Here is a 12,198-nt window from a genome sequence, read left to right on the forward strand (position 1 = left end):
GAAACATGAATGTAATAAAATATCAAAGATATAACAAATAAGTTGTAATAAAATAAATTGTGGAATTTCTCATATTGTCTTTTGCTTTATAACAATTGACTCAAATTTTCCTGTAAACTTACAGGGAGTAATTTTGTTGGTGACATATGCCGCCTCTCCATATATCCCTCTCAAATATGAATATACCCGAGGCCCTGGTTATAATAACCAGAAAGGGATCCACATATTGTGTTATTCTCCCATTGCTTAACCCCTTAACGACCAGCCCATAGTGTTTTTATTCTCTGAGGACGTAAAAACACATATCCTGCAGAAAATAAAGCCCCTCGGGCTGTGGACGTGACAGCTCCATGCTGTCGGTGTCCGCAGGTAGCCGACAGCATGGAGCTGTCATCCCGGGCTGTTCGGACCCCCCCCCAACGGTCGTCGAGAGCCTGGAGCAGTGACGGGTGGCCTCGTTGAGCTGTCCCTAGTCACGTGATAAAAAGGTAGCGATCTACCTTAGGCCGGTCTCACATGACCGGCTGTGAATTATGGATTCCGCATGCGTCTGATCCGCGGTAATACGCAGATCAATCGCATTGGATTACACAATTCTGCACACATTAGCGGGTTGGAATTGTGTAATCCACTCGCAGAAAAGAGAACGCAGCAGGTTCTATTTTACAGCGGATATCCGCAACATAGAGCCTAATGTGCTCCATGGTCATGGATATACCCACAGCCCATACGCAACTACGTTGTGTACGGGCTGCGGGTACCCGCGTCATCGCTAAGCGACGGTGCGGGAAATGCAAACAACAAAAAAGGTGCACTGCGCATGACCGCCCGTGTGAGTACGCAGTTATGCGCAGTACATTACGTGGCCGTACGCAGGGTCACAGCCGGGCTCACAGCTGGGATCCGCTGCGGGCTTCCGCAAGCGGATTCCGCCTGCACCCGCGTGAGCCCAGCGTTATTCAGACTGCTACCTGTAATACGTAATTTACAAGAAGCCCCGGGAACGCTCGCCTTCCTGCAGTTCCAGGAGCAGCTTGTTTAGCGCCTTCTGTGTGAGACCGCCGCACCTCAGCAAGCTTACAGAGACTCACGGAACGCTACTTTTTACACCCCATACCCGCTACTGAGGTCAAGAAATGACCCGCAAAAAGGATCAGAGGAGGGGGGATACCGGTTTTATTGCCCCATGGGCCCATTCCAACCAGCCTCCGTAATTACCCCTGTCTTCGGAAATACCACAGTTCACATTATTACTTTTATCTAAGATTTGCGAACGCCAAAAAGGGCGCGGAGTGTGTGTGGGGGGCGGGGGGAATTTTTAGGGAGTCAATTTTTAGTCCGTACAAATAAGCAATGGGGCCTGGGATTTATTCAGTTGTGCCCTAAAATCCAACGGGTGTTCCGTCCTTTATAGGCCTTGCCATGCGTCCTGTAAGTAGATTAGGGCCAGAATGGGTATGTTTTTAAACTTGGGACAAACGGGGGTATCCATTTTGGGGTGACCGTCTTTATTCCTATGTACACTATACAAAAAAACTGTTTTTAAATTGAAAAAATTGCCAAAAAAATTGAAAATTGTAACTTTTTCCTTCTGCTTTGCTTAGATTCATTCAAATACTGTGGGGTCAAAATACGCAGTACACCACTAGATGAATTCTTTAAGGGGTCTAGTTTTCAAAATGGGCTCATTTGAGGGGGTTCTTTATAGTTTTGGCCGCTCAATGGCTCTATAAGTGGGCAATGGGGCCTGAAATTTATTCAGTGGTACCCTGAAATCCAACAGGTATTCCTTTCATTGTAGGCCTAGCCATGGGTCCTGTAAGTCAATTAGGGCCACAATGGGTATGTTTCTGAAAACAGTACAAACAACGGTATCCATTTTGGGGTGTAAGTCTTCATTCATGTGTACGCTGTACAAAAAAAGCTGTTTTTAAAATGACAGAATTGCCAAAAAAACAAAAATCCTAATTTTTTCCTTTTGCTTTGCTTGAATTAATTCAAAAACGGTGGGGTCAAAATATGCAGTACACCCCTAGATAAATTCGTTAAGGAGTCTAGTTTTCAAAATGGGGTCATTTGTGGGGGTTCTGTATGGTTTTGGGCGCTCAAGAACTCTACAAGTGGGCAATGGCGCCTAAAAGGACTTCAAGCAAAATCTATGTTCTGAAAGCCACCGATTACTCCTTTCATTTTGGGCCCCGTTGTGCATGCGGACATAAGATTAGAGCCACAATGGGTATGTTTCTGAAAACAGCACAAACAGGGGTATCACTTTTGGGGTGCAAGTCTTCCTTCACATGTGTGCTGTCCAAAAAACGCTGTTTTTAAAATGACAGAATTGTCAAAAAACAAAAATCCACATTTTTTTCCTTTTGCTTTGCTTGAATTTATTCAAAAACTGTGGGGTCAAAATACGCAATACACCCCTAGATAAATTCGTTAAGGAGTGTAGTTTTCAAAATGGGGTCATTTGTGGGGGTTCTCAATGGTTTTGGGCGCTCAAAAACTCTACAAGTGGGCAATGGGGCCTAAAAGGACTTCAAGCAAAATTTGTGTTCCGAAAGCCACCGGTCGCTCTTTTCATTTTGGGCTCCGTTGTGTATCCAGACATAAGATTAGAGCCACAATGGGTATGTCTCTGAACACGGGACAAACAGGGGTATCCATTTTTGGGTGCAAGTCTTCATTCATGTGTGTGCTGTACAAAAAAAGCTGTTTTTAAAATGACAGAATTGCCGAAAAAACGAAAATCACAATTTTTTTTCCTTTTGCTTGGTTTGAATTCATTCAAAAACTGTGGGGTCAAAATAGGCAGTACACCCCTAGATAAATTCCTTAAGGGGTCTAGTTTTCAAAATGGGGTCATTTGTGGGGGTTTTCTATGGTTTGGGGCGCTCAAGAACTCTACACATGTGCTATGGGGCCTAAAAGGACTTCAAGCAAAATTTCTGTTTTGAAAGACACTGACTACTCCTTTTCATTTTGGGCCCCGTTGTGGACTCAGATATAACAATAGGGCCACAATGGGTATATTTCTGAACACGGGAGAAATAGGGGTATCCATTTTAGGGTGTAAATCCTGATTTTCATGTAAACTATAGGAAAAAAATATGTCTTTAAAATGACAGATTTGCAAAAATATGAAATTTTACTTTTTCTCTAAATTGAATTAATTCCTGAAAAAAAACCTGTGGGGTCAAAATACTCTAAGGGGTGTAGTTTTTAAAATGAGGTCATTTGGGGGGGGGGGGGATCTATTATTCTGACACTCATGAGCCTTTCCAATCTTGGCTTGGTATAGGAAAACAAAGTGTTCCTCAAAATGCTAAAAAGTAATGTTAAATTTGTACGTCTCCTAAATGGTTAAAAAAAACGAAAGTTTTTCCAATGTGTGCCCAAAATAAAGTAATTGGGTGGAAATATAAATCTTAGCAAAAATTTCTATATTATGTTTGCACATATTTAAGATATTGCAGTTGGAAATGTGAAAAAATGACGTTTTTCCCAAATTTCCCAATTTTGGCGTTTTTAATAAATAAACACAAATTCTATCGGTCTATTTTTTTTCCGCCTAAATGAAGTACAACATGTGGCGAAAAAACAATGTCAGAATCGCTTGGATATGCAAAACCTTTCTGGTGTTTTTCCATGTTAAAGTGACACATGTCAGATTTGCAAAATTTGGCCTGGTCATTAAGGCGCAAACAGGCTTGGTCACTAAGGGGTTAAGTTGCATCCAATCCAAACATAAATTAAAGTAAGAAACCAAGTAACTAAGTTAAAAAATAAATAAAAACTGGGAACGGGAGGGGAGTGGGGAGGTAACTTTAAAATTGCTGAGTGTAGTGTATGTAGAAAATTCCTGTAAAATCACAGGAAGGCCTATTCTAGGATTTGGAATATATATTAAAAGATCCTCTGCAAAAAGAGATAGCTTATGCTCCTGTTACCTATGGTTACTCCTTTGACCGAAGCATTACGTCTGAGGGCGTTGGCTAAGGCTTCCATCATCAATATATATATATATATATATATATATATATATATATATATATATATATATATATATAGATAAGGGGCACCCCTGTCTCATTCCATTCCTGATCGGGAAGGGGGGTGACAGATGCCCATTGGCTCGTACCTGTGCTGATGGGTTATGGTAGAGAGACATGATCCATGAAAGTATTCTTGGGCCTAGCCCTATTTTAGTTCGGGCCATTTCTATGAAATCCCATTTGACAATGTTGAAAGCCTTTTCTGCATCTATGGATAGTAGGCATAATGGTTCTCCAGATCTATGGGTTTTTGCAATTAATGATAGGGTTTTTTTAAGCTCTTTTTTTATTGAAATTTTCATGAAATACATACATGAGCAGATAATGTAAGAAATCCACAGATAAAAGCATAAAATATGCGTTATCTTTACAGAGGAATTACAGTATTCAGTCGCATTCTCAAATTTACAATTTATTGTTGTTGTAGCTTCTACAAATAAAAGAAATCCAGCTCATACTTATGTCTTTCATTATTTTATTATTCCCTTTTTCTTGAATATCCTAATATTCATCGAAATTATAGACCAAACAATATAACTCTTATTTATTAAACGCTAACTAACCCGCGGTATAGCTGCCTAGAGACCTATAGGGTTTTAATGGTGGTGTCTCGGGCCTCCCTGCCCCAGACAAAACCAACCTGTTCCCCATGTATAAGGTGTGGAATATATGAGCTCAGCCGAAAGCTATCATTTTGGAAAACAGCTTTATATCATTATTTATTAGGGAGATGGGTCTGTAGTTACTACAAAGGGAGGAGTCTTTCCCCGGATAAGGAATAACAATTATGTGAGCTTGTAGGGCTTGTGTAGGGAAAGGGCCATCCCCAAGAGACTGCATTAAATGCTTTTAATAAGGGGTCTGAGAGCAGCTCTCCAAACATTCTATAGAATCTGGGGGTGAAACCATCAGGTCTAGAACTTTTCCTAGTCTTTAGAGCTCAGTCAGACGAGCGTTTTATTTTCAAGCATGTTAGGCGCGTTTGTGATTTGCATCTATTAGAACCAATGCTTTCTAATGAAAGCAGTCACACGTCTGTTTTTTAGAAGCGGAATTTGCACCTGCAGAAGATATGACATGTGAGTTCCAATGCACCCGGTCACGCAATTTTTTTCTACACGCAATGTGTAATTTTTTTTTTAATTTACATTTCTTTATTTCTTTATTTTTTTTTGCTTTTCCCCTGCATCTGTAATGCATTAAAGATTTGCTCTTCTGACTGCGCCCTTAGGGTTTGTAAGACCTGTTCAAGTTTATCTGTGTCGAAGTCACGATCAAGAGCTGGTGCCTCATTAATTTGAATAGATCCAGGGGAATTAAGTTCTAGATATTTGTCAGTGTCATTTTGTTGGTGGTTTTCAGGGGTATTAGTCGGTGAGGGTATATTGTATCATTTTGAATAATAGGAGCAAAACTCTTCTAAGATTCCCTGGGGAGAGTACACTCTACCATCTACAGAGGAGTTAATTAAAAAGATATGGAATTTGGGATGAGCGAGGGTGCAGGGGCCTTGTGAGTAATTTTTCACATCTATCCCCATGTTCGTTAAATTTTTTTGCCTGCATCTTATTCCTAAAACATAATGTTTTCTGGTCGAAAATTGATAAGAGCTCCAGTCTGAGGCCCGATATTTTTGCCATAATGACGTCTGAGGGAAGTAATTTATGGACTTCTTCTCTAGTGTTTAGCGTTTGTATAAGTTGAAAGCGTCTAAGGGATCTAGCTTTCTTCAATCTTGTGCCATAGGAAATAAATATCCCCCTAAGGACACACTTCAGTACTTCCCATTGGAAAAGAGCTGAGGTAGGATCTGATTGGTGATCATTTAAAAAATTGGTGATAGTGTTTTTAATACCTGAAACACTTAGAGCATCCTTTTGTAAATAATCATTGGGACGCCAATTGAGGCTCTTGGTATTTCGTGTCTAACATCCCAGGGATCCATATACAGGTGCAAAGTTTGACAATAAAAAAAAATGTCCATAGAACACCTAGGGGTCACTCTCTAATAAGCTATAATGAAAAGTATATTTTATCAGCAGCAAAGACCTGACAGCTTTATTCAACAAGGCGGGTCACAAGGCACAGTCAAAGAGTAGCCTGAATCCCAAATCCAATTTAGTCCAAATAGTAATGAGGAAAAGGCAGCATAGATGGTGCAAAATACATCCAAAGATGTACTTTATTCTTCTATGACACAAGATAGCAGCAACGCTTCGACTTATTCAAAGTCTTTGTCAAGCTAGCTTTTCCCCATTACTATTTGTCTAATAACCTATGTGAAATAAAAAAGTGTTCTAGTCTATTCTATGAATTGGCTGCAAAGGAGTTGAAGCTGTAGTCTTTAGTGTTGGGATGAAGAATACGCCATAGATCAATTAGTTTTAAACTCACCAAGGCTTTCTTAAGTCTAAGGGTCAACACATCTAGAGACAGACGATCTGCCTGTCGAAGTATAATAGCCCCCAAGAATAATATCAGATCCTTCTGCAAAATCAGCCAACCTCTGGAGAGCCCTGGTCCCAAAAGAGACCTGTTCCTGGTTGAGAAAATATGCAGTATAAGAAAGAGAAGAGAAAAAAAAAGAGAAAAAATCTCAGCGCTCAGGAAGAGGGTACCAATAGACTGTGCAGATAAGATGTAAAGTAAACTTACTTCACGGAGGCGTCCGTGTGCAGACGCCTCCGGTCCCGGAAAGCATAAAACAGAGTCCTGCGGCAAGGCGATCCGTTTCACTAATTTATTCACTTACAATGATGGTAGACGCGTTTCGGCCAGTTAAGGGGTCTGGCCTTCATCAAGTACAAGTGTTTTGTACTTGATGAAGGCCAGACCCCTTAACTGGCCGAAACGCGTCTACCATCATTGTAAGTGAATAAATTAGTGAAACGGATCGCCTTGCCGCAGGACTCTGTTTTATGCTTTCCGGGACCGGAGGCGTCTGCACACGGACGCCTCCGTGAAGTAAGTTTACTTTACATCTTATCTGCACAGTCTATTGGTACCCTTTTCCTGAGCGCTGAGATTTTTTCTCTTCTCTTTCTTATACTGCATATTTTCCCCCTTCAATCAATTGTCTGGGGGTTATCTCAAGCCGCTCTGCAGCCTCCATTTACCTGCATGAATTGGGTACACATCACTTGGACTTCAGGATATATCTCTCCAGTTATAACTCATCTATTACGGTCATCTGAACAGTGAGCGCTCCCTTTTCATAACATTGGTTGAGAAAATAGAAATTAGCGATTTGTATAGGAAAAAAAAACAATCATAATTTTAAGAAAGATGTATTATCCCTCTGTATCAGACTGTGATGCCAGGATTGTGGGGTAAAAGGATTTATGGAAAGCTATATGGACTTGCGGTTCAGATGTGGAGTGTGCTGCCATGTTATGTAAGATTTATTATGACAGCGAGGTATTCCAGTGGCTACAAAATGAGTCTCCTGAAAAACAATTTTTGTGGAATCTGTAGAGAATTTGGGAGCATTTCTCTGGTTTGTTAGGGCCTCTGGTGTTGTAAGGCCAAAACGTCAAAGACGCCATTATATTTTAATTAGTTAGTGGAGTATATGATAGGCAGGCTACATCTCAGAGCAAAGGACAGAGGTAGTCAGAAACAGGAGAAAGAGAGATTGAGCGAGAAATGAAAAAGAAGTAGAGAAACCCAAGGGGAGGGGGGGATGACAAGAAAAAGGGAGCCAACAAATAAAGAAGAAATTTTCAACCATGGAGTTATAAAGGTAATTCCATACATAAACTAAGATGTGACTTGAGTCACAATAACACTTTGTGTTACGGTCCCTATGTGGGGTTAATGGAGCTGATGCCAAATCCTTGACTCCGTACCAACCCCGGCAATAGTAAAGTAACTTCAACATAGACTAGTTAAACACAAATTATGTGGTTAGGAGAGACCATAGTGAGAGTGAGAAACGTGAGGGAACAAGTAGGGCACACCATCACAGGCCTAGGATCACCCGGATATATTGTGTAGGTTGAAGGAAACTAATATAGACTATAGTTTGAGAGTCTCCCTTCCCCGACCCCACACACCCAACGTAAATCTCACATATCCCAGATCTTTAACATAGAAATAGAGAAAAGATATATAAAAAAATAACCAGAATGTTCTAAAACAGCAGCTTTTTCAACCTGTCAGTAGGAAAAGCATCCTCAGTTGGGGCACATCAGAGGCAAAGCAATAGTGCCTGTGCTTCAGCTCCTATATTTCAGGTGGATAAGTGGATATTTCCTTTCATGTTTATTCTGGCCTCAGACCTAATGGGTTGCCACCTCTCCCTAGGGGGAAGGGTCTGACTTTCTCGGCCAATCTGGCAGATTAATCATGAGTAGAGATGAGCGAGCACCAAAATGCTCAGGTGCTCGTTACTCGAGTCGAACTTTCCGCGATGCTCGAGGGTTCGTTTCGAGTAACGAACCCTATTGAAGTCAATGGGCGACTCGAGCATTTTTGTATATCGCCGATGCTCGCTAATGTTTTCATTTGTGAAAATCTGGGAAATTCAAGAAAGTGATGGGGATGACACAGAAACGGATAGGGCAGGCGAGGGGCTACATGTTGGGCTGCATCTCAAGTTCCCAGATCCCACTATTAAGCCACAATAGCGGCAAGAGTGCCCCCCCCCCCTCCCAACAACTTTTACTTCTGAAAAACCCTCATTAGCAAGGCATACCTTAGCTAAGCACCACACTACCTCCAACAAAGCACAATCACTGCCTGCATGACACTCCGCTGCCACTTCTCCTGGGTTACATGCTGCCCAACTGCCCCGCACGACCCAGTGTCCACAGCGCACACTAAAGTGTCCCTGCGCAGCCTTCAGCTGCCCTCATGCCACACGCTGGCCTCATAGCCACACCACCCTCATGTCTATTTATAAGTGCGTCTCCCATGAGGAGGAACCGGAGGCACACACTGCAGAGGGTTGGCAGGGCCAGGCAGCGACCCTCTTTAAAAGGGACGGGGCGATAGCCCACAATGCTGTACAGAACCAATGAGAAATCCAATGCTGTGCCACCTCCATCAGGAGATGCACACGTGGGCATAGCAATGGGGAACCCATGTGCCACACAGTATTCATTCTGTCAAGGTGTCGCATAGCTCAATCCACACTGCAAGGGGAAAGCCGTCTGCGCTCTGCCCCCTACCCAAGTCAGTCAGTGTCTCTGTGCCAGACAGGTCAAACGCCGCGATGGGAGCTAAGTTTGCACCAACAGCATAGGTGGGTCCTAGGAAACCCAAGACATGAACCAAAAATTGATCTGAGCGGCCAAACATGGCAGACTTGCACCGCTCCCACGATATAGGCCTCGGCCCACAGCTTCAGCAATCCTAGGCAGAAAGCGGACTTTCACTACACCCAGGACATAGGCCTCTGCACAAACCCTCAGCGGACTCCAATGCTAGCGCAGCTGTGCACGTCTCATTAGCGCTGTATTGCTCCTGTAGATTGTCCCAATGCAGTGCCCCGGATAGTAGAGCTAACGTCAGATTAAATACAGGTGGGCTTCGGCCCACACTGCATGCCCCAGTCAGACCGGGGTTTTTTATAAATAGTCACAGGCAGGTACAACTCCGCAATGGGAATTCCGTGTGCACCCACAGCATGGGTGGCTCCCTGGAACCCACCGGCGGTACATAAACAAATCCCATTGCAGTGCCCAGCACAGCTGAGGTAACCTCAGATTAAATGCAGGTGGGCTTCGGCCCACACTGCATGCCCCAGTCAGACTGGGGTTCTTTATAAGTAGACACATGCAGTTACAACTCCGTGTGGACTGACAGCATAGGTGGGTCCCAGGAAGCCACAGGCGGTACATAAATAAATCCCATTGCATTGCCCAGCAAAGCTGAGGTAACGTCAGATTAAATGCAGGTGGGCTTCGGCCCACACTGCATGCCCCAGTCAGAATGGGTTTTTTAATAAGTTGACACAGGCAGGTACAACTCCCTAATGTGAAGTCCGTGTGGACCCAAAGCATGGGTGGCTCCCTGGAACCCACCAGCGGTACATAAACAAATCCCATTGCAGGGCCCTGCTCAGCAGAGCTAACGTCAGATTAAATGCAGGTGGGCTTCGGCCCACAATGCATGCCCCAGTCAGACCGGGGTTTTTAATACATAGACACTGACAGGTACAAATCCCTAATGTGAAGTCCCTGTGGACCCACAGCATGGGTGGATCCCTGGAACCCATCGGCGGTACATAAATGTATAGGGGGAGCATAGTCTTAGTTCCATTTCAGTAGTAGTAGCAGTCAAGACAGGCCACAGTAACATTCCCGTTGCAGCAGTTTAGGGAGATAACAGTCTCTTTCACATTTCAGTAGTTGCAGTATAGACAAGGCCCCAGTTGCATTTATGTAGCAAAAGTGTAGGCCAACCCCACACACCTTGCTGTACCATTAGTGCAGGCGAAGCCCATAAAAATTACAAGGATTACACTGTAGGCGAGGGCCCCAAAAAATTGGTGTACCAACAGTACAAATGTACCTCAGAAAAATTGCCCATGCTCAACCAAGAGGGCAGGTGAAACCCATTAATCGCTTTGGTTACTGTGGCTTAATTTATAACTAGGCCTGGAGGCAGCCCAGTTAAAATAAAAATTCGTTCAGGTGCAAGTTTCAACGCTTTAATGAGAATTGAAACGTAAAAACATTGTTTGCAAAAGTAATATGACTGAGCCTTGTGGGCCTAAGAAAAATTGCCCATTCAGCGTGATTACGTGAGGTTTCAGGAGGAGGAGCAGGAGAAGGAGGATGAATATAATACACAGATTGATGAAGCTAAAAGGTCCCCGTTTTTTATGGTGATAGAGAACGATGCTTCCATCCGCGGGTGCAGCCTACGTATTGTTTAGGTATCGCTGCTGTCCGCTGGTGGTGGAGAAGTCTGGGGAAATCCAGGCTTTGTTCATCTTGATGAGTGTAAGCCTGTCTGCACTGTCGGTTGACAGGTGGGTACGCTTATCCGTGATGATTCCATCAGCCACACTAAACACCCTCTCTGACAAGACGCTAGCCGCAGGACAAGCAAGCACCTCCAGGGCATACAGTGCGAGTTCAGGCCACGTGTCCAGCTTCGACACCCAGTAGTTGTAGGGAGCAGAGGCGTCACGGAGGACGGTCGTGCGATCAGCTACGTACTCCCTCACCATCCTTTTACAGTGCTCCCGCCAACTCAGCCTTGACTGGGGAGTGGTGACACAGTCTTGCTGGGGAGGCATAAAGCTGTCAAAGGCCTTGAAGAGTGTTCCCCCTGCCTGCGCTGTACATGCTGCCTGATCTCCGCGCCTCCCCTGCTACCTGGCCCTCGGAACTGCGCCTTCTGCCACTAGCGCTGTCGGATAGGAATTTTACCATCAGTTTGTCCGCCAGGGTCCTGTGGTATAGCATCACTCTCGAACCCCTTTCCTCTTCGGGTATGAGAGTGGAAAGGTTCTCCTTATACCGTGGGTCGAGCAGTGTGTACACCCAGTAATCCGTAGTGGCCAGAATGCGTGTAATGCGAGAGTCACGAGAAAGGCATCCTAACATGAAGTCAGCAATGTGTGCCAGGCTACCTGTACGCAACACATGGCTGTCCTCACTAGGAAGATCACTCCTCCTCCTCAGGCCATACACGCTGAAAGGATGACAGGCAAGCAGCATGGGTACCCTCAGCAGTGGGCCAAGCTGTCTCTTCCCCCTCCTCCTCATGCTCCTCCACCTCCTCCTCCTCCTCAACGCGCTGAGATATAGACAGGAGGGTGCTCTGACTATCCAGCGACATACTGTCTTCCCCCGCCTCCGTTTCCGAGCGCAAAGCGTCTGCCTTTATGCTTTGCAGGGAACTTCTCAAGAGGCATAGCAGAGGAATGGTGACGCTAATGATTGCAGCATCGCCGCTCACCATCTGGGTAGACTCCTCAAAGTTTCCAAGGACCTGGCAGATGTCTGCCAACCAGGCCCACTCTTCTGTAAAGAATTGAGGAGGCTGACTCCCACTGCGCCGCCCATGTTGGAGTTGGTATTCCACTATAGCTCTACGCCGCTCATAGAGCCTGGCCAACATGTGGAGCGTAGAGTTCCACCATGTGGGCATGTCGCACAGCAGTCGGTGCACTGGCAGATTAAACCGA

This window comes from Eleutherodactylus coqui, chromosome 2 (genome assembly GCF_035609145.1).
Source record: "Eleutherodactylus coqui strain aEleCoq1 chromosome 2, aEleCoq1.hap1, whole genome shotgun sequence".
NCBI classification, from domain to species: domain Eukaryota; kingdom Metazoa; phylum Chordata; class Amphibia; order Anura; family Eleutherodactylidae; genus Eleutherodactylus; species Eleutherodactylus coqui.